Source organism: Bombyx mandarina, chromosome A1 (genome assembly GCF_030267445.1).
Source record: "Bombyx mandarina strain Sakado chromosome A1, ASM3026744v2".
In the NCBI taxonomy this organism is placed as follows: domain Eukaryota; kingdom Metazoa; phylum Arthropoda; class Insecta; order Lepidoptera; family Bombycidae; genus Bombyx; species Bombyx mandarina.
Window position 1 is genome coordinate 21855368 of NC_143234.1, and position 24320 is coordinate 21879687.

At 36.8% G+C, this 24320-nt stretch overlaps 1 protein-coding gene and 1 long non-coding RNA gene across 3 annotated transcripts in view; one reads left to right on the top strand and one right to left on the bottom strand.

Annotated features, from left to right (window-relative positions):
- Window positions 1–21058, bottom strand: part of LOC114241699 (uncharacterized) — a 44371-nt gene extending 23313 nt beyond the window's left edge. Inside the window, exon 1 of one of the 2 annotated variants that reach the window (XM_089739431.1) lies at window positions 20880–21058. The gene's annotated coding sequence lies outside the window, so the exon portion shown is untranslated. The remainder of the gene's footprint in view (window positions 1–20879) is intronic. The other variant, XM_089739432.1, reaches the window with a different exon arrangement.
- Window positions 21059–22163: 1105 nt separating this feature from the next.
- Window positions 22164–22692, top strand: LOC149499644 (uncharacterized). Its single transcript, XR_016325639.1, has 2 exons — window positions 22164–22342; window positions 22414–22692. It is a non-coding gene; the product is annotated as an uncharacterized LOC149499644 (long non-coding RNA).
- Window positions 22693–24320: the final 1628 nt, after the last annotated feature.

Sequence of the window (24320 nt, forward strand, 5' to 3'; positions counted from 1 at the left end):
TCGATATTGGTTTACTTAGGCATACTAATGACTTTCAAGGCTTTTTCATAAAATATTTTTTTAATAATCATTTCTTATTTATAATCCTTTCTTTTTTATTTAGCGTTATTTCTCCCTTGTTATTTGTTTAGTGTCTTATTTTAAATCTTAAATCAAATTTTAAGCTACTACTATACTTACCTCATATTTACCTTCTCACCGTATCAGCGGTTTATATGCCTGTATGTATGTTTAAAGTGCTTTCAATGCGAGGAGGCTGGCAAGAACTGGATGTAAGAAGTCGAGAATCGTGTACAGTGGCGTCCAATTGAAGAGGCTTATGTCCAGCAGTGGACTGCTATTGGCCGATTATGATGATGATGTCTAAAGTGACCGTTATTTATTCTAAATTAATATGCGAAAAAAGAAGTTTAACAGAGGAATTTCAGAAGCTTTTTTATCTAAAAAAAATAATCAAGCACAAAATGTTAATAAATATCAAATATTAATTTTTGGTAAAGGACAGATATATAGGCCATAGGGAGATAGGTAAGTTGTAAATGATATCTGAACCCGAAACTTATGAAGTTCACGTTTGTTCAATTCTCTCGTTCATCAGTATATCGTTTGAAGTTCAAAACAAACTCGAATTTCGAGCTTAAATACACGATTTACACCCCGTCATTAAGAAGTTACGGAACAAGTAGTACGAAATTTAACCCGACCATGTACTGTGTTAGAACGAGCGGGCTTAGTGGTATTGTACAACGACTTCCGCGGGGTTTCATATCTCTTTGTTTCATCTATAAGGTAGGAATCTGGCGTGCGAACTAAGCTTACGTTTGTAGAAGCTTCTTGGCATCAAATATCCAAAGTTGAAGATTTGGAATTTTCTTTAGTAGTGATGATGATCTGACTGAAGCCGGTATAGATAGATTAAGCAATTAATTGAATTGCTGCAATTGTGTTGATGCAAGTCACGCAAAGAGCCATGGAACAGGCTACGTTAGGCGTTTCTCTATGGGATAAAATGCGCAATACTGAAATCCGCAGAAGAACTGGTTTGACTGACATAGCCTAAGTGATTGCTCGGAAAAAGTGGAAGTGGGCCGGCCACATATGCCGTCGCATTGACAATCGGTGGGGCACAAAAGTACTGGAGTGGAGACCTCGTACTGGACGTCGTAACGTGGGCAGACAGCCAACGATGTAGACCGATGACCTGGTCAAAGTAGTTGGTAGAGATTGGATGAGAAAGGCAAGAGACCGAAGAGAATGGTGTGCATTCGAGGAGACCTACACTCAGCATTGGGTGGACAGAAGAAGAGAGAGAGAGAATTGATACTCATCTGACAGAACGCGTTTCGCCGCTACAGAAATACATGGAATGGTATTTAAATTCCTACCAGCACCAAAGGTACGAATTTGGTACACAGTTGATAGAGAGAATTAATGACAGCTCGAAGTTCTAATACTCTCAACTACGAGTATAGTCTTGTTTCGAGGTAATCTGAATATTTTAAGTAAACAAGTATGAAACGAATATTAACGGTGAAGTATCCCCAATAAAATGGAAGCCGAACATTCATTTCAAAATTAGGGTCCGATTTCCAACTAAACCAAATTTTAAACTCCGGAGACCTCCAGACCGAAAGTCAATTAGAAGGTCGGTGGATTTATTGAGTCAATAAAAGATTAACCTAGTTTAGTGGATATTGGGAATGCCGCGTTCTAATTGGATGATGTGCACGTGTAGAATACCACAGAGCTTGGTCTAATGTACGAGAAAAGACGATTTAATAATTGTTTTCTTCCCAAATATCATTCCTTCCGCATTTCGTCTAACCTTAGACGACCTTAGACCAATACTGATTGAAGAGCTTATAGTGATAATTGATTTACAAATTTTAAAATATATTTTTATTATACTCGCTATATCACAATGTGATTGTCGTTAACCGCTATGAGACAAAAATTCGAAGTCGAAGAACTACGGGGTAGATGAAAGGTAGTAGTAACTTAGTAGGGTTAGTGTCCTACTAATCTACTACTTCAAACATCCCTTCTACTACCCTTCAAATCACAAAATATAGTTGCTTAGCAGCAGAAGTCATTTTATCCTGTGTAACTAGAACCCTAATATTGGCAATTATACAAATTTTAATATATTGTTGGTTTGGATTTTAAATAGTATGTTACTCTTTTATTTTGGAAGTAGTTCGAAAACGACTTCCGTAATTATATCCTAACGAAGGTGGTACTGATATAACCACGTCGCTTGGTACTAGTACACTACGCCCGTAAGACTCGCGGATCCTGTAAAGCATATGTAAATAGAGTCAGAGAGGAAGTTACTGAGCTCCTCTAGTTCTCCATGTCCAAGTAAAGAGTATTGTAATCTATACTAATTCTCACTCATTACCTACTTAACCCGTCTCCATGACTCAAAATATCCAATTAATTGTTCGCATCCAACACTGAAAAGGTGACTTATGACATCTCCTAAAAATCTCCTCTCATCTCTTGTCCTTGCTCTTAAAATCCTTAAGCGTTGATAATATTTTCAAGTATCACCGAAACTCGAGATAGTAACATATCAAATGTTATAATTTAGACCACACAACTATGAGGTAAGCCGCAATGAGGATTTAACAAAGACATTAATGAAAAATTGTTAAATGATCATTATTTTTAAAAGAGATATAAAGTATGGCCCGATGTCGCACTCGCTATTACTGTTAAGAACAATAGACGCTCAAATATGACGTTAATTTATTATCTATAGAAAAAACTTCCACTAACAATTCAAGCTTCTGTGCGGTCTGAGTTAACGCCAGTTTATTATTGAACTGATGATTTGATAAATAGGCGTCGTAAAAATAAAATAGGTTACCCACAGTGGTAAGTACCTACAGCCGAAGTTGTGACACGCCCCACGACAAGGAATAGTCAGAATTAGTCGGTAATTCTGATGTCAAAAATTTCACGTAATTTATTGAAACACGCAATTACAGTAAACTTAGATCAAGTAAGTTATAATTTGTACTAAGTAGATAATAATTAAGTTAAACTTATTAAAGCTCCCGTATAACATGAAATTAGTTTGCAATTAGTACGTGAAAATTACGTGTGTATTTTTTTTCCCCTTGTCGAGCATACGGCCCACCCACCATGGTGGGTGGTTACCGTCGCCCATAGACTTGAGTAATGCCAGGGGCAGAGCCAAGCCGCTGCCTACAAAAATGATGCCTATTAATGCCTATTAGAATTTTTTTATTTTTTTTTTTAAATCTTTCACGTTCTACGATATTAAAATGTAATGTGTACAAAGCCCAGACTTGGGAGAGGCCTATATCCAGCAGTGGATGTCTGTGGGCTGACATATTAGATATGTAGAACGTATTGTTAGATCGCACGGATAGCTACCGTCATTCGAAGAATTGCTGAAAAAGAACAGAATCAAGCCTTCTGGTTTTAAATTTGACATTTCAATACAATCGAGACACCATCTATTTCTCTGGCCGTCTAGAAATCACTTTCTTGATACCTATGGACTATATTATCAACATGGGGTGTGAGTTCACCAGCGTATCTAGTGCAACAAAAATGTGGTTGGTCACTTCAGTCCGCACTAAGATCGCGACTATACTTCCCTTAAAACACGTATTGATATTACTGTTACATAATACAAAAATCCAGACAAACATCTAGTGGAAGAATAGAAGAGATCCGACAATATTTATGCGCTCACGACATTTTCAATATAAGTATTTGTATTAGAATAATTTTACTCGAGAATTTCAAAAGGCAACCTTCACGGCCAAAGCGTTACGTTAATAAATTACAAAATTGTGAACAAAGAAACGGTGACATGTCCATATGGCACGAGGGAATACCCGTCAAAGTGTAATGCGCCGCCAACAAGCTTTATAGACCAGTGATGGAGAGACTATATTAGTTTGGTCAATCACCATGTAACACATGTGCTGCAAAAGGAATTTTTTAATGATATTGTCTGCCACAACTGGGTAAATCCGATGACAGTCTGACCCATAGTTCAAAAGAGAAGGCTGACCTTGTAAATTCTTCGTCTCGAAGTTGACTTTAGTTGACGGTGGTACCACAGCACTAATCCATCGGTGACAACTTCTTCCCCGAGATCTGCTTCGCACAGTGTGCAGTCAAGTGAGAACGCCGACTCCATAGCACACGAGGTCGAGAGGGCCAGGTTGCAGTGGTTTTGAAATGTGCACCCCTCAGCTGAGACCCGCGCTAACGCTCATCGTTCAAACTAGTTATAATCCGCACGAAGGAAGATCTTCCCTTTGTCCCCTATAAACTAGTGACCGCGCTGCGTTTTCACCACAACAGCATACACGCATTAAATGGTCAGACGCACCGGCATAAATATAAACGTGTGCCCAGTCACGTTGGACCGTGTCAGCCGCTCATTAATTCCAGTAATTAATCAAGCTCTGTACGACCACGCGTTTAAAATGCTTTAAAAAGATTGAACACGTTTACGTACAGAGATTACACTGTTTTGATTGACGTTGTAAATCTTTGCGCGATTTTCATGTTAATCCTCGTTTTTCTGAAATAAATACACTCTTATTGAATCATTAGATAATTTGACTGATACTACTAGAGTTCCAAAACATAAAATAGCAGCAAACGGAAAATTGTAATTACGTCCTACATGCGTACAAATCGTGGGCGATAGATTTATAAAATCGGACCTAGACAATAATACATTAAATATTGCGGATAATAATAATATGTACTTTTAGGTTATTAAACTGCCTTGCATTTTGATTTAATAAATATTACATTCTAGTTGTAACTCCGAGAACTTAACACCAAATAAGCCGTAAGTTTATAAAGCTTGAAAATCATGAATATAGTGTGTGTGATTGAGGATTCACGAACTCCATTTTCCAATTTTAGGTTCTAACGTACACCTGGTATATACGTATGTACATACTTCTTAATCAAACATTTTTTGTCGAACCTTCACGGTGAAATCTAAAGCACTCTTACACACTTGACCTAAATTCTTCTATGCACCTTTTAATGTTGAACGAATGTTTCGTTTCTAGTCGTCATTAAAATGTTTGATGAGCATGAAATATTTTTCAAGTACCAAAGACCAAATAGACAAAACAAAATTATGATTATTTTAATTTTAGCTACGTATTTAAATGTATTTCGTTTTTTACTTTCTAAGTTTAATTCACTCATTATTAGACCAAGCATTTCATAGCTTTTAGAGTGTATACGCAATCCTTGATAGTTTATCTGAAGATGTTTGGCCTTCTACAGAATCAAATTGGAAGTATCAAGTTAGAACAACTTGACTGTTCCCACGCCATTGCTGAAATTCAATGTATTTGAATTTCGAATGTACCTAACATGTTTTAATGACTTCTCAAAATAAACGAAAATGATTTTCGGGTTCGCAAATAAAAGAAAAAATATGTAACGCATCTAGAGCGTGTTGCGAATGAGAATTTTTTATTCCTTTAAATAAGCAACTCACGGACCACTTGCTGTTGACTGAAGTATGAGATCGTAGTATTAATTGAACAACAACTGTTCAACTCGAATCCAAACGCATGATTGTTGTGGCAGAAATCGACAAAGTATTAATAGAATCTTATACTCGCGATTCGCTGTTCACGTAGTTCTCACGGATCCTCGACTGAGGGGATTGAATTTAAAAATAACTCGACACGTCAGCCTCTTTAATCTGTGAGCTTCGGTGACACTTGACCTAATTTCGAAGCAACTTTAACTCGAGCAAAATGAGCTGAAACGATTCGCTGAGGCACGTGTCAAATGTGTTTTTACAAACGTTCATTTTTTGCGGCGAATTCTGGGAGTGTTTTGTTTTGTTCGCATTGGTGGGGCTACATTGCCTACGAACGCGAGCAATGAAAAAAAAAATTATTTAAATAACGTTTAAATTTACTTTTACAAAATTCTATTTATTTATCTTAACTATGATATCATCCAAATATACTAGTTATTATATCAAAACATGCTATCTCTAACATCATTTCCAAAAAGCCACAGTCCCAAGAAGAACTAAACAAACTCAGTAGGTTAGACTTTTTCAATTGTAATAGTAATTTTGAGTCATTTTTAACCGACTTAGTATATGGTTATAGCCATCATGGAACACAAGATATTTGGCAGATGTTTTAATTTCGCTAGCTAATGACATTTTCAAGATAAGTTTGCATATATGCAAGTTCCGAAGAATAACATTTCGGCCGTCGGTCTACCGAGCAATTTCACCAGCTTGGTAGAAGATTTTTTGCCGTTACTCGCATACGTATATATCGAGATTATAAAAAAAAATATATAATAATAATAATTTATTAATCTATTTTGGTGATTTTCTCATGAAAATCTTCGGTGATTTACAAACCAAACTCGGCAATAAATGTCAACAGCTGTACCGTGATTACTGCAATTTCATGTACAAGTAATGTGTGCACGATTCTAAATTGTTTTTCTTTTTATAGAATTTAATATTACAGATTGATGTGTAGCTGTAAGACTCTGTTTTTTGCTGAAATCGATTTGTCTTTTTTATCAAACTGTTAAATATTAATTCAAAAAGTACATTAACCACTATGTATTCCAATAAAAACAAGAAAGTTTAATAATAATTTCCCAATAATAAGGTCCCAAATTAAGATCCCCCGTGTTATGGGAACCAGAGACCGATAACCATTATATTATACGTTTAAATAAATGCATTTATAGATAATAAGCACCCAGATAAAGAGCAAACAAACCTGTTCATCACACAATATTTTCCCGATGCAGGAATCGAACCCACGACTCTCGCAACAGCCAGGCGCGATAACTACTCCATCACCGAGTCAGACGATTAAACAAACAATAAAACGCAAAGGTCTGGACCACAGATCATAGAAACACATCTGATCTGTGGTCTGGACCGAATGCTTCGTTCAGACATTTTCCTGTCTGTTGTGTATTTAGTTTTATGACATGCTTTACTGCACAAGCGATAGTTGACGATTAATAGTTTTCTCAAAGTTAGGGAATAACAAATTTTATAGGTTAGTAGTTGAACGTTTTTTGGCATCTTTTTCTAAAGCACACAAAATTATCTAAAATATTTATTTGTTTTACGTATTCGATTCGTCCGCAAAACAAGCCCATGTTTGTTGCTAATATTTGTATTGGGCAAATCAAAAACCTTTTAGAATTCGTCGGAATATTATCGCACCGATCCGGTGATAGAGTCATTACGCAATTTATAATTTTGTAGTTTTGATTTTTATTACACGATGCTATACCTTCACAGTGGAAGTCAATCGTGAACATTTGTTAAGTACGTATTTCATCAGAAATATTGGTACCTGCCAACGGGATTCGAACACCGGTGCACCGCTACATACGAATGCACGGGACGTCTTATCTTTTTGGTCACGACAACTTGAAAATGTTCATAATATGTTTTTTAATGAATAAATATTTTATTGAATTAGTTAAACGACTTTACGTTGAAACTCAGTATTTAACATTTCACGTTCCTTTTTGATAATCAGAAGTGATTTAAATTGAATATTTAAATCAATACTAATTAATATTAGAAAATATTTGTGAAAAAACTGTGCTCATCAACCTTCCTAAGTGCTCCAATACAATTCAGGTTAACTATCCGTATTTAGTTGTCATTTATATTTAGTAATATAAATGACAAAATTATTATTTAATATAATTCATACTAAATATTATTAAATTATTAACGTTAAATATCTATTATTAATCGTTTAATATTAAAAAAAAAAAGAAATAAATTTAATAAAAATAAAGTATAACTTCTTACGCGCGTACATAAGTACACGCACCCTTTTTTTGTGACTATCACGACTGTTAGTATGTGATCGGATTGAGTCCAGACCTTGGAGTCTGGATCTATAACATATAAGTGATACAGTTCCACACATTCGCACGGTACCGCCAGCGTTGTATTGTATACTGTACTAAACTGTGTCAGTATTCACTCGTATTTCCCAGTAACCCAACCCGAGATAAAAACAGGAGATTGAAACGCGCAAAACGCTAAGCAATTTTCTAAATTAGCTACCGAAAGATTTTTTCGGCCATCCCTCATTTTTATGGTACCCAAACACGCTGATTAGAACCCAAAAAAAAAAAGAAAAAACGTAATTGAGGCTTAATACCCTTAATCCTTCGCAGGTAAAATTTTCTCCCATAAAAAAATCCTCAAGATTATTTTTTATATTTCCAGGGAAAAGTTAATAAGGCAACAGCACACCTTACGTTTAATAGTTGAGAGCTTTTTTTTATTAAGCTCTCGTGCTTTCACTGAATTTGGGGCCATCAAATTTTTAATGCCAAATGATTGTTATCTCTTAGCTAAGCTATGACCCAATCTAGAAAATTGCCGACTCTTCGTCATTGACTAGAATCGCACTGTATAATTAAGAGTTTATTACAGACACTAAGCTAACTAAGATCCCTCTTCAAATTACCCGACGAAAAAGTTTCTTAAGCTTTTTAATGGTAGATATTCCCCGCGGTGGGCTCCACGTTAAATATGGAATGAAACACTAATTAAATATTTTATTAATTTTTTACTATTCTATCCACTTAACTAACATGAACCGGATTACAGAGTATTTTTTATTTATTTATTAGAATGACGTTACATGCATCTACAGTTTTCAATCTATATTAATATTAATATTTTTATTTTATAGGTAGTTTAACGATCTTACGACCCATCCGATGTTCAGTGGTTGTCGGAGTCCATGGACATCACAACAATAATTTCGCCACCCACCTTGGGATGTGAGGTCTAAATCTGAGTTGCTGAGTTTATGAACCCATCCATATATGTTGAAACTATTCAAGCGCCATCTATTGTACGTCAGTCAGTACCTTTACCAACGTCGTCGTCTTGGCCTAAAGGATAAGACTCCCGGTGCATTCGTATCAAGCGATGCGACTGTGTTGGTCTTCGAATCCAGGCAGGCAGATACTAATTTTTGTAATGAAATAGGTATTTGAGAAATGTTCACGACTGAATTCCACGATGAAGAATAAACATTGCGTAATGAAAATCAAAACCGCAAAATTATAATTTTGCAACAACCCCCTGCCACAACTAAATATAGAAATACAAAATTTTGTTAACAAAAGTTGGTTATAATCAAAACAATTCATATTGTACTTATATTTTCAATTATAAAACTTAGTTCATTAAGTTCGTCTGTATCAGTGAGCTTTCGAGTTCTTTGAATAACTTTAAAAGGTGCTGATGAATAAGCATGAATAAAATGAATGAATGGGCATCTAAAAGTTATTCTGCAATGTACATTCCTCCATAGAAGAAAGTTATGTTTAAGTAATACAGTGTCGCTGTTATTTCTGCGAGCCTTTTAAATATAATTTTATGGGACTCTATTTTCGCACAGTTTACCTTTATTTTATTTTTTTGTGTCGATGGGTAATCCTAGTCTTTACGGATACCCACCCTTCCGACGGGGGTCGGACCTGGTTATTTCGGGCTCCGCGCCTCCAGTGGAAAAAGAAGGAGAGGTCGCGAACCGAGATCCGCGCCCTCCCCCAATTAGTCATAGGAGACTACGCCTTTAGAAAGGCAAGCTGGGCAGCTTAACTACTAGCGACTAAACCCCAACGAGCTCCTCCACTCCGGCTGGGCGGGGACCCAGGTACCGCCATGTGCGCGCCATACCGCGATTAAGTTTACTTTTGATGTAGTTTAACGGTAAAGGAAGCAATTAGTTTCTGTGATCGACCAAAAGCAGAACGTGAGAATTGCAAACGAGAGGAGAGTTGTTCCAGAACTATCGGAGTTCGTTCAGTAAGATGCAACGATGGTGGGAACTGAAAAAAAAAGGGGAAAGCTAAGTATACCGAGAGGTGAAAGGTCATTTGACATTTGGCTTAATACGCGGTATTTATCTTTGTAGTTAAGTCATTTTACTGGTAATAGGACCTCTTTAGAGTCCGCGCGGATAGGTACCACCGCCCTGCCTATTTCTGCCGTGGAGCAGTAATGCGTTTCGTTTTGAAGGGTGGGGCAGCCGTTGTAACTATAGGTACTTGAGAACTTATATCTCAAGGTGGGTGGCCCCTTTAATTTGTAGACGTCGATGGGCTCCCGTAACCACTTAATACCAGGTGGGCTGTGAGCTCGTCCACCCATCTAAACAATAAAAAGGTCGGTTTTATTTGGTATTACTTTAAACAATTCGATGTTTTTAATTGAACTTCAATTAAGTTTTCCCCATTCGATTAGCTGAAGAAGGTTTTTTGTTATATTATATCCAAATTTTAAACTTTAAATGGCTCTTCTGTAAATTCGAAAAAATGTCTTTTAAATCAAATTATATCCTTTTGCCCCTCGATATAATTAGATCTAGAAACCAATTAAAAATAAATTATTTCAACGTTAAACGTGCTTCTTTATTTAATGAATACGATGAAGACCTAAAATACCTAGCCGTAGAAGTTCCTTGTCCAGCTCTGAATTTCCTAATCAAAATTACAAAAAATTGTTATTGCGAAATATTACGCGATGTACATATATCATCTATCCTCCATTAGGGTGTTCCTGAGGGGTAAGATGATTTATAAAGATGTATGCCTTTCATCTACCGAGGCTTGATTGTGCCTCTAGTAAAACCAGCGTTGATAGCCAATGGTTAAAGCACATTCATCAATTAACCTGTGAGCTGGTACGGAATTCACGTATTAACATTTCTAGAATATTTGTATTTTGACAATTTTATCAAATAAACTTTACTAGAGGTCCCGCAGTAGTCGAAATTCAACTATAATTAATTGGAATTGTAAGCTTGTACACTATTATGATTGTATTTTATACTTCTATAATCACAAATTTCGCCAAGACTACACTATAAAAAATATTAACTAAGACAAACAATATTTAATCTATTCTCAATTTGACAACAGACGTCAAGAACAAAAGTTTGACAATAAATAGTTTGCATGCGTGTGTGCGTCAAATAAATGGTATGTAGTGTGTGTAATGTTTTCTTTATTGATTTAATTTATCTTTTGTGCATTACTTTAAAAAAAATATTAGCATTGTGCACTTATTCTCTATATTCTCTATAAGTGTGGAAAATTTCATACTCCTCCGTTCGCGCAATTTTCGTAGAAAGGGATACAAAGTTTTTGCTTCACGTATTAATATATAGATTACACTGAAACAGCAGACGTTGATATTAAATTTCAAACACAAGATTTTCCAGAAAGCCTCTCTTCAACATCAAGCACGTCATATTACGTCACGCACCAACTAGTAGTAATACACGTTGGTTCTCTGTTCCTTTTGTCTGGTCTTATCTCACGAAGTTCCTTTGTTCCCAAACCATCTTGTCTAACGTGAATCTTGTCAGAGTGACGTATCACGTAATTGTAATTTACATTTGAAAACTAATGTGTCCACCGTTTTGGTATCTTGTTTGGCGTCTTCGATAGAGGAGATGGCTGACGATTATCTAACACTTAGCATCGTCTTGTTTGGGAATATGAAGCTGTATAAATAAACAGTCAGGACTAAAAATGGAATCCCACAAACCTAAATATCTCCTGAATGATTTGTATTCATTAACAATAATTTATTTTAGAAAATAAAATATTAGTTGGACATAATATTACAAAATTCGACGAATAACACTTTAGTCGTTCGTGACTACGAAAAACTATAAAGTATTTAAAAGTTTTAAAGTGATTTTAATTGAATCTGCGACACGCGAATCTCCAATAAAATAATAGTACTTAATTAAATTTAAGTTAGGGTCTTTGGAAATTTAATTTAGTGTGGGTTTAGAGTTCTGGATATTTTTAATGATGATAAACATTTTGGAGGTTTCACACAAATGAAAGATCGTCCACCGTGTGGGCCAATTTCTTCGTAAACCTTCTTTTTCTCCACCTTATCCCACAAGGTGGGGCCGGCACAGCTAATTTTTCTCTTCCATTCTATTCTATCAGCCGTCACCTCAACACTCACTCCTCTCTCTCTCATATCGTCATTCACACACTACATCCATGTCTTCTTCGGTCGACCTCTTCCCCCTCTACCTTGCTCTAACATTTCCATATATCTCCTAGTCACATGCATCTTCTCTCTACGCATCACATGTCCATGTCTTCGTAAACCGACGGTCCGAATGTTTTTTTTAGGAAGGAAGCAATAATGGCGACCCAGCAGGTGGGCGAGCAATGGTTCAGCCAGAAAATAAGCCATAAGAAATTCCATATGAAACCTAACAGCTCAAGAGCAGTTGCTACGCGAATATACGCGCCCTAGTTGATTAGAATTGGGACCTGCTGTGCAAGTCCGGAGAAAAACTCAGCAGGCTGATGATGAGTTAGATTACAGGTCGAATGCTAGAGATCCAGGGGTATAATAATGTTAGTAGATCAGATGTAGGTCCGAGTGTTTATTGTGTAATATTGAAGAACTTGTATTTATGCAAGATCATATTGAAAACGTCGTTAGTGCGATTCAGGTATTTTTCAAATATCTTCTGTTCTATTATGGTAGTAAGCAACAGTACTTATCAATCGTTTCTTGTTATGATGTAACTATTAAAGTTTTCCCGATACACAGACACATTCATAATATGTCGTGTTCAAATTTCTAATTCCTTTTTTTTTATTGCTTAGATGGGTGGACGAGCTCACAGCCCACCTGGTGTAAAGTGGTTACTGGAGCCCATGGACATCTACAACGTAAATGCGCCACCCATCTTGAGATATAAGTTCTAAGATCTCAGTATAGTTACAGTCCTTTAACAGTCTAACCTTAATTCAACATACATACGTACTTACTACCAATTATTCTAATGAAATATGTACTTAATGAATGTTCACGATTGACTTTTACGGTGAAGGAATAACACCGTGTAATAAAAATCAAAACCCGAAAAATTATAATTTGCGTAATTACTAGTGGTAGGACTTCTTGTAAGTCTGCACGGGTACGTACCTCCACCCCGCCTATTTCTGCCGTGAAGCAGTAATGCGTTTCGGTTGGAAGGGTGGAGCAACCGTTGTAACTAAACCGATATCTTAGAACTTATATATCTTAAAATCCGTGCTAAGATATAGACTAAATAGTATTGTATATAATTTATATAGCCACGAGAGCTTAAAACAATGGTGGAAGATAGCATGCCGTTCAGAAGTCAAGACGAAAAAAATCTCTTGTACCTCGTGAATATGCATAATTTTAAAAACAAATTAAAATTAACCTTTGACCATCAATTGTTTGTATTATTGTTATACTTATTCGATTGCGATAAATATAATATATTAACTTATAAGTAATAATGAGCTTGACGTAACAAACGGATAAAGTTCATTAAAAAATCAAGCGATCTAATTTTTAAACACAGTTTTACGTAGAAACTTTTGTAAATTTTCATATCGTCGCTCGTTTTATTTTAAAAGTTTGTTACACACCTCTCTGGTACGCAACGTGAGCGCAGTATCAAATAAGAAAAACTAGTCGTCCCTTAGTAGTCGAAATTCGACCATAATTAATTGAAGTTATAAGTTTGTACAGTATTATATGATTCTATTGTCAAAGACTATTATACTTCGAGATTTCACCAAGACTACACTTTAGACAGATATTAATAAAGACGAACAATATTTATCTATTGTCAATTTGACTACAAACTATAAGGGATAACGAAAGATTGACAATAAACAAATATTATGCATGCGTGTGTGTGTGTGTCAAATACATGGTTAATCTGTGTAATGTGTTCTTTATTGATTTAATGTCTCTTTTATGCATTATTTAAAAAAAAAAAATTGCATTGTGCACTTCTTCTCTATATTCTCTATAAGTGTGGAAAATTTCATACTCCTCCGTCCGCGCAATTTTCGTAAAAAGGGATACAAAGTTTTTGCTTCACGTATTAATATATAGATATATATACATAAAAAAAAACAACATAATTCTGACATCCACAAACACGACCCTTCGAGGCGAAACGACATAACCGTAAAATTTATGAAATCGCTTAATTTCAATTTTGTACGCACCTGACAGCTGTAAAAATCGAATTCTTGCTCGTAAATATTGTACGGGCGGCATTATTATTGCATTCACTTACGGTTGATGTAAGCCCGTAGTTAAAATGCGAATGGGGCCACCCAGCTTGAGACATGAAACCCAATTTTCAATTGGATTGCAATTATTTTTCTATTGCCTTTATAGGCAGACGAGTATGCGGTCCACCTGATGATAAGTAGTACGGCGCTCATGGACATCAACAATGCTAGCCATGCAGCCAAGTTGTTTCCTACTGATGAGGGTTCTAAAAAACCTCGTTTGAAGAAGGACAAGAATCCGTAGCTGGATATCCTAATTTTCAAACCTCAGCACATAGTTCTAACTTGTGAGAAAGCATAATATAAAATTGAAATTAAAAAAATCCGTCAGTGCTCAACCTACCATTACGACTCTCTGTAGGTATATGAAGAATAGTAAATCTATATATTAATACGTGAAGCAAAAACTTTGTATCCCTTTTTACGAAAATTGCGCGGACGGAGGAGTATGAAATTTTCCACACTTATACAGAATATAGAGAAGAAGTGCACAATGCAAATTTTTTTTTTAAAATAATACATAAAATGTACATTAAATCAATAAAGAAAACATTACACACACTACATACCATGTATTTGACGCACACACGCATGCATACTATTTATTGTCAAACTTTTGTTCTTGACGTCTGTGGTCAAATTGAGAATAGATTAAATATTGTTTGTCTTTGTTAATATTTTTATAGTGTAGTCATGGCGGAATTTGTGATTATAGAAGTATAAAATATACAATCATAATAGTGTACAAACTTACAATTCCAATTAATTATAGTCGAATCTCGACTACTGCGGGACCACTAGTATCACTAAAAAGCCTATTGTTAATAATAAGCTCTTAAAATTTTCGCATTATAATTAACCTGTTGACTGTTTTGTTAAACTCACTCCATGCCTATACCAAGTACAAAGGTAAAAGACTGATTTTGGACTAATAAAAATTAGGTTTTTTTTTTATTGCCCTTCTAGGCAGAAGAGCATACGGCCCACCTGATGGTGAGTGGTTACCGTCGCCCATGGACCTCAGCAATGCCAGGGGCAGAGCCAAGCCGCTGCCTACCGCTTAATGCTCTCCATAAGCCTCTTTTAAAGAAGGACATGTCATAGCGCTCTGGAAATACCGTGGAAGGTAGCTCATTCCATAGCCGGATGGTACGTGGCAAAAAAGACCTCTGGAAACGCACTGTCGATGAACGCAGCGCTTAATACTCACAATATAATAGGTGTCACAACTCCAGCCTATTACAAGCTGGGGCGTGAAAAAGGACTACGAAAACGGCTGCAAGGATCGGTACTAATGAATGGTCTTCGTTTATACAAACAGTCCTTAAACAATCGGGACCGTTCGGAAAAGCTCTGAGCTTCGAAGTTTGTAAATTCGTTTAACTTTTAAGCATTCGTTTGTGAATTGGCAACGTTGAGGTTCGTATATTGTTGCGTGTTTTACTTATACATGGCCACTTTGAGTATTTTTTTTATCAAAAATGGATACAGGAGATTTCCCCTTCATCCATCATGAACATCTGTACCATCTTAGCCTCCTTATTTTCTTATACAACTTGTTACAAAATACCCCGTAGAAAATATAATTAATTAACAAAGCCAAAAATTTTGTCAACCCTAGTAAGCTGTCATGTCAGGGAACCAGATTATTTAACAGAAAGTAATAATTTTAATTTAATTTTAATTAAAATTTTAATAGTTTTTCTATTTTTTCATTCATAAATGTTTGCTACCTCTACGAGGATGTCATTAAACTCAAGTACTTGTCGTACTTGTCGAAATATTTGTCCTTCCGCGAATTGGATAGAAATGTAGGGACATTATGCGTAGTTTATTTACTCTTTAATTTTACTGAAATAGGATTTGCACATCACTGAAAATAATAATCTTTTTTTCAATTTTTTGGGATATATTATACAACATTACTACGGTTCTTAAATATTGTGAATGGACTCTTTATAAGGCCCCATTTAAGCTCCTTTCGGCTTTACGGGTACTTTTGTAACACCCCTGTATATTATAGTTTGCCTTGAATACAAACTTAGAGTAATGACGCAGAGCCTTCAATACCTTTAAATTTTAAAAGTATCAATTCTTCCAATGAACACTTCGAGTTAATATCAAAAACGAAATGGGAGCATTAGTTAGTACATATCGAGAGGTAAAAGACTATTTGGTTTAAGAGACATTTTTGCAACTTTACATGAGTTTTTAAGTTTAAATTTTGGAAAAAATAATCATTTTGAACTCTAATGGAATTCCTATAAGATTGAAAAATTTTTGGTCGAAACCTTTCATACTTCAGCATAAAAATATACCACGCGTATCTCTAGTAAATAATCGGATATGTGAATTCACGTTAAAGCTCAGTTATACGTATAAGAATTCATGTAAAGCAATAAACGTTAGATAAGCTTAAAAGCTCGTAACGCTGGAACCGATGGTTTGGAAATGTACTAGGATAACATTCATTTGAAATGGTTTTTCTATACACATACCATTAACAACAGTAGTGAATTATTTTAAGAAATTGAAACAATGTGATCGTAAATAATTTTATAGTTAACAAAGTCTAGTCTAGTCTAGCACTAACAAAACACATAGCACCACTCTATTTATCCCCGAGAGCATTGTGAAAAGTTTGTTGGTGCTAATGGATTCACCAAAGAACTCGCAACAGTGTTCTCCGAGAACATTTGATATAGTGTTTGAGCATAATCTTAGCCCGCACGGGTAGGTTTCAAAATCCCGCCTATTTCTGCCGCGAAGTAGGCATGTGTATAAAATGAAGCGTCCAGTTTGAAGTGAAGTTTTGAAGTCGTCGTGGCCTAACGGATAAGACGTCCGGTGCATTCGAGTTGAGCGATGCACCGGTGTTCGAATCCCGCAGGTGGGTACCAATTTTTCTAATGAAATACGTACTCAACAAATGTTCACGATTGATTTCCACGGTGAAGGAATAGCATCGTGTAATAAAAATGAAACCCGCAAAATTATAATTTGCGTAATTACTGGTGGTAGGACCTCTTGTGAGTCCGCACGGGTAGGTACCACCACCCTGCCTATTTCTGCCGTGAAGCAGTAATGCGTTTCGGTTTGAAGGGTGGGGCAGCCGTTGTAACTATAATTGAGACCTTAGAACTTATATCTCAAGGTGGGTGGCGCATTTACGTTGTAGATGTCTATGGACTCCAGTAACCACTTAACACCAGGTGGGCTGTGAGCTCGTCCAATCATCTAAGCAATAAAAAAAAAAAAAAAAAAGTTAAGAATTTGGGTTCACGTCTCAAGGTGCCTAATGACATTGACATTGCGCTCTATATAGGCGACTACTCAATACCATAGGGTTTTTGTCAGACCCGTTACTGAAAAATAATAATAGCATTGCAGTAACCTGCAAGCATGAAATGGTAAATCAGATAATTAAAACGTAAGATTTGAAAATGTTTTTTTACATTATTATTTTCTAGTCGAATGCAAAATAATAAAAAATAGTGTCAATTCTGAATGCAAAAAGTTTTGGAATCCATTAGAGCTAGATTTATCTAAACGCTTATATTTAGTAGATAAAATACAAAACAGAGCTTTGGTATTCAATTAACCAGTAATAAATATTTCGAAGATGTAAGACCAGCAAAGAAGATTTATTAAATAAATAAATGTACAAAAGATTGTTTTTTTTCCGGTCACCGTATCGGAATCGCCAGCCACTGAGAAGGTCCGGCAAAAAACTCAGTAGGCTATAACAGATGTGATTAAAATTTTTAAACTGTCGAATTTATCCAATTCCCGAAGGTTCCTTCATTGTGATCTACTAAAAATATAGGAAAGTTCTTGTAAATTTGATTGTTCTTTTAATTACTTAAATGGGTGAACATAATAATGAGGTTATTAAGAGAGTTTTAACTGTGAATCTGAAGAAATGCTTTAGAGCAAGAGGTAGACCTAAGAAAAAAAATGGATGGATTGCGTGAAAGACGATCTGTGTAAGAGGGGAGTGAGTGAAGAAATGGTATATGATAGAGGAGTATGGAAGGAGAAAACATGTTGACATGGACAACAAGTGACTGGGAGAAGAGCAGGAGAATGATGATGATGGTTTATTTATTTATTTTTCATCAGCCACACAATACATATTGCACGCGAAAAAAGAAAAGATGCACAATAAGTAAGAACAAGTAAAAAAATTGGTTTGTAACATAAGCCATGCGCGCACAACTAATCAGGACAAATGTGCTAAGTACACAACGTTCATTACAACTATAGGACAAGAGAGCACGATAACGAAAACCAATTCAACTTTTAATGTAAGGAAGTAACAATCACGAAGGAAATCACATCAAACAATTACACTACCTATTCTTTTTTTTTATGATTGAAGGATTACTCGTGGCCCGGAGGCCTTTCCAGTTTCACCAGGACAAGTGGGCGAGCAAAGGCTCAGCCAGGAGGGGTGGGATTTGCTAACAGCGACCCGAGCGCCTCCGAAGGAGACCTAACAGCTCAAGAGCAGCTGCTTCGCGAATGAATCTACTACCAGATCGTAATCGCGACCCGCTAAGAAGATCCGGCGAGAAACTCAGCAATGATTCATGGGTTAGGTTGCACGGCGAACTCTTTGTCGAGTTCGAAGAGTACGGTTACCGGGGTCCCTAAGCCTGCTCCTAGTGCTAGAGTTGAAGGCGTCTAATGCAAAGGTTATTGGGTCTGATGGATCCGTAAGGACGTGTCTAGGGCGTCGACGGTGACTGGCTCCTGCGTGGTCATGATTCGGGGAGTAGTCAGCGGCGGCAACGATAAGGCGATTATCATGACGACTACCTATTCTACCATTGACTTGGAGGATGGTTACTACAATAAGGTTAAGTGTTAGAAACTGTTTACAGCTTGCACGGTAGACAGTTTCCCTCACTAATAGAAATGAGCAATGTGCCTTATTAACAAACAGTGAATTAGTTATTAGTCAGTTTCCTGTCGTACAAACATAATATTGTTGGAGAATAGCAAAATTTCCAGGGCGAAATAACAATACTTGCGCGGCGACGAATGTAGTGACTTGATTTTGACGAAAATATTCAAATAATATATATACATTTCTCTATTTTACATGGTACGCTTATTATTTAAACAAGACTTATCAAAAATAATTGCATCGTTGTTCTGTTTTTTAATTCAAACGAGGCTTGTGGAGAGTATTAAACGGTAGGCAGCGGCTTGGCTCTGCTCCTGGCATTGCTGAAGTCCATGGGCGATGGTAACCACTCACCATCAGGTGGACCGTATGCTCGTCTGCCTACAAGTGCAATAAAAAAAATGGGTTCACATAAAAACTTATATATAATAATATTATAACTTAATACTTAATAAATTTATAATAATTTGCTCAAAAATGATGTTTTCATTGAATAAGCTTATTCGTTTCTCTAAAACCGTATTTTGTTTAATAAGTTAGTGTTTCAATAGTATAAGTACCTATTGTTTTGTAGATTAATATGAAATAAAAGTTGGGAGTAGATCACAAATACTTTTAAGCGATCGCCTTGTAAGTCTAAAACAATTGGCGAATTTGGGACCCAGGTTTGATTACAACAAAGTAAAAAGGAGCTTCATATTCGCTCAAGTTGTTCTTGTTTTGGTCTCATTCATCTGTTTCTAGTATCCATAGCTCGTCATTTAAAAACATTTAGTTTAGAAATATTTTATAGACATAGGTATTTACAGTATATTTTTAACAGTAATAAAGACGTAATTAAAGTCGATCGTGTTTCGTCATTTTCGAAGATGATTGAGAAGATATTTTGCCGGTATCGCAAACTTTCTTCTTCTAATTTTACTTGTTTTATAATAATCGTAATTAAGACGTAAATTTGTGCATATTATACATATATGTATGTACGAGTATATGTGTATGTGTGTGTATTTGTGTATATATACCTATATATATTTCAATCGATAGACACCGCATGCAATTCATTTCCAAACGTTTCTTATCCACCTGATGGGCTTGAAAGAGATCGCTCTTAGCGATAAGACCGCCAATTGTACATTTTTTTTGTATTTAATGTTTTGCTTTTTTTTTTTAGTGTACAATAAATAATACTCTCTCTCTCTCTCTCTCACTATATTTTTATTATATGTACTCATTTAATGATAATTTTAATTGAGGTCGGTATTAAAGTAAGCACCGAGATTTTCAAGCAGTGAAATTGCATCCAAAGCGACCAAATAGTTATGACGTTTTAAAAACTTGCGAAAGACAAAAAACTTTTTATACTGCTCATTGACAATCCCTAACGGCATGTTTTAGCTATATTTAAATTACGCTAAATAAAAAAATCGGTGTTCGGAAGAGCCACCACATACGATTTGACTAAACGTAATGTTCGCACCGATTTGCGCTTGATCCAATAACGCGAGCCTGTTCCTTGTTACCCACGTTTCTTATTTACATTACAATTAAATTCCTAGATGTACTACAGACGGCTCTACAACTCTAATAACTTTAGGATTAACATTCTGTAAATTACGTTCAATGTAATTTATTGTAACGTTTCGAAATCTCATTCTCGTCTCCGCATTTTAAGTTACGAACGCCAAAATATAATGGTAACGGCTTATTAAATCGTAATTATAGTATTGAAATTTGATTGACTCATTAATTTTGATGTTTCGTAAATTTTTTTTTCGTTTTAAATAAATCAATCACTCACCATTGAAGGAACTCGAGATTCCGATCGGAGATAATTCCATACGTTCAAAAATAACAATCACATAGGCACAAACACGTCCACATCACTTCATTTTTAGTACGTCTGGATACGATCGCGTTTGGGATGCTCTGGGCGGGCGTAACGACCGCTCCGATCGGAGATCCGAACGCTTGTGGCCGCTGCGTGCGAAGCCCCTCCCCCGCGCACCCTCCATCCATGGTGCCATCATCTTTGCCGTTCTATTAACATAAAAATATTTTCGCGACCGTATTGCGCAATGCATAGTTGTTTAATTACTAGCGGTAGGGCTAGGGCGCATTGCGAGGCGCTCAGATTAATACGATCCTACATATTTGGACCGCGACTAGTCATTCTATCCGGTGTAAAGGTGGAACAACCGTTGTAAAGTAAAGCTTTGACCTGATGATAGACGGAATCGGTTTTTATGATATTAGCGAGTTTCAGTAACTACTTATGACGTAGAGAGCCCGTTTGGGCATCTAATCCCAATAAGGATTGGGTATGAGTGTGAGTTGTTTAATGATTCCTCTGTAGAGTAAAAGCTTATGCCCTAATTTCTTCTTCTTCTTGCCGTTATTCTACATTATGTGGGCATCTCGACGCAACATTTCATCTTATGATGTTGCATAGAATCCTCGGGTTATATCTTCAGTAGTATTTCCATTACAACATGGCATTGGGAGGGTTTTTTCTATTTGATTCTTTTAGCGTTTCTATTATTTCTTCCGTTTTTTGTTCAATGAATTACATTTTATTATTATAAGCATTTAGATTTTTTAATCTTCACCAAAAACGATAAAAAATATTAATCACTTTTTCTCATTTTCATTCGTAATCATTTCTTTTTTTTTGGCTAACAGGTATTAGAGTAGGTAGCGAACGAAGTATTACGTATACGGTTATTTGACTATTCCAGCCTATAAATATAATAGCTATCAGGGTACTACCAGCTTAAAAGACCAGCGTTTGTTTTTTGAGTCACTGAGCGTCCACGACTGTTTGATCCGCTTTTGTTTCACGCTTTTAAATATCTAAAAAATTATCATCATCATCATCATCATCATCAACAGCCCACAGTCGTCCACTGCTGGACATAGGCCTCTCCCAATCTACACCACTGAGCCCGGTCTGCTGCTCTCCTCATCCACTTCTTGCCGGCCACCGTGCGGAGGTCATCGCACCATCTAGCCAGGGGGCGTCCCACGTTACGTCTTCCGCTGCGCGGTCTCCACTCGAGAACCCGTCTGCTCCAGCGATCGTCAGTCCTACGGCATATATGGCCAGCCCACTGCCACTTCAGCTTGCTGACTCTTTGAGCTATGTCGATGACTTTAGTTCTCCGTCGAATAATCTCATTCCGGATTTTATCCTTCAGAGAAACTCCGAGCATGGCTCTTTCCATGGCTCGCTGAGCGACTTTGAGCTGACGGACCAACCTTACTGTGAGTGTCCACGTTTCGGCTCCGTAAGTCATTACCGGCAGGACGCACTGGTTAAATACTTTCGTTTTCAGGCACTGTGGTATGTGCGATGAAAAGACTCCACGCAGTTTGCCGAACGCCGCCCAGCCCAGTTGGATCCTTCTCTTGACTTCCCTCTCCAAGCTGTGTTTACCCATCTGCAGCGTCTGCCCGAGGTATAAATATTCATCAACAGCTTCAAGCGGGCAGCCCTTTACGACGATCGGACCCGGGCTAATGTAACCATTGAACATCACTTTGGTTTTATCCATGTTCATCCGTAGTCCAATTCGTCGTGAAGAATCTGCTAAGCCGTTCAGCATCTGCTGCAGATCTTGCAACGATTCCGCCATGAGAACGACGTCATCTGCAAACCGCAAGTGTGAGATGTACTGGCCATTAATGTTTATGCCCATCTTTTTTCAGTTCAGCGTTCAGTAAAAAATTATCAATTTACATATTTTATAGCTTCGTATATTTTGTACTACTACTACTAAACTACATTTTGGATTAAAATTGCGCAATCCAGAAAAGATTGGCTATCCTAGGAGGAGGCCTTTACCCGAGGAGGGGTTCTTGCAAGTGGGAAATAATACCTAATATTATTGAACAGATACATTATTTATTAGTTAAGAATTGCATTAATTGCATTGATTGATGTCGTCGTGGCCTAAAGGATAAGACGTCCGGTGCATTCGTATGAAGCGATGCACCGGTGTTCGAATCCCGCAGGCAATTTTTCTAATGAAATACGTACTCAACAAATGTTCACGATTGACTTCCACAGTGAAGGAATAACATCGTGTAATAAAAAGCAAACCCGCAAAATTATAAATTGCGTAATCACTGGTGGTAGGACCTCTTGGGAGTCCGCACGGGTAGGTACCACCACCCCGCCTATTTCCGCCGTGAAGCAGTAATGCGTTTCGGTTTGAAGGGTGGGGCAGCCGTTGTAACTATACTTGAGACCTTAGAACTTGTATCTCAAGGTGGGTGGCGCATTTACGTTGTGGATGGTGGGCTCCAGTAACCACTTAACACCAGGTGGGCTGTGAGATCGTCCACCCATCTAAGCAATAAAAAAATAAATTATAAATATCCAAAAAATGATCAACTTACATATTTATAGCTAATAATGTCCTTCGCTACTATCCTTTAGATGCTCTAGTCTAAATCAAGAACTACCGTGCAATTAATTTGATTCACGAATACGTTACTTTTAAATCTGAAAGGCTCACTCCAGCTTAACCTCAGATCACTACATCTTCTGCACGTCTACGCTTTGAAAAATCGTACGAGCCACAATTGAAAATATTGTCTAAGCTCATTTTCATTTTGTTCATCGTACTTTTTTTTTTAACCTACCTAAGCTGAGAGCCTTGAGAGGCTATATCAGCGTAACCTTAACTAGTAGGTGAGCTCACGGGGCTCAAACCTGACGACGTCGCTAACACGAACCCTAGCAAGAGCCGTGCTTCGCAGAATCTACCACCGGATCGAAAACGCGACCCACTGAGAAGATCCGACGAGAAACTCAGTAGACTGTGTCTGTGGGTCACACGTCGAACTTTTCGAGATTTTCCCCGAGAACTATACTGACACCCGTATCTTTAGTCGTTTACACGAGCTTAACTCGACTTGACTCAACCTCCAACGCGCGTTTTGGTATGATTAGTCGTAAAAATAAACTCCACTCAAACGTCCTTGGAAAATTTTCCTAACCGGAGTGAAGTAAGCGAACTGTCAAGTCAAGGTACGTCGCGACGTACCTTGAACGTTCCTCAAGGCTGGTTTTCTATCAATGTCCAAATAATATGTGGACCGCAAATGGAAATATATGATATTGTTGTGCAATGGCCTGGATCTGTGCATGATTCCCGCATATTTTGATAATTTAACTTTGATAATATTTATTAATAAAGTAAATAGTTCGAGGTTAGACATTTGAAACTCTTTATTT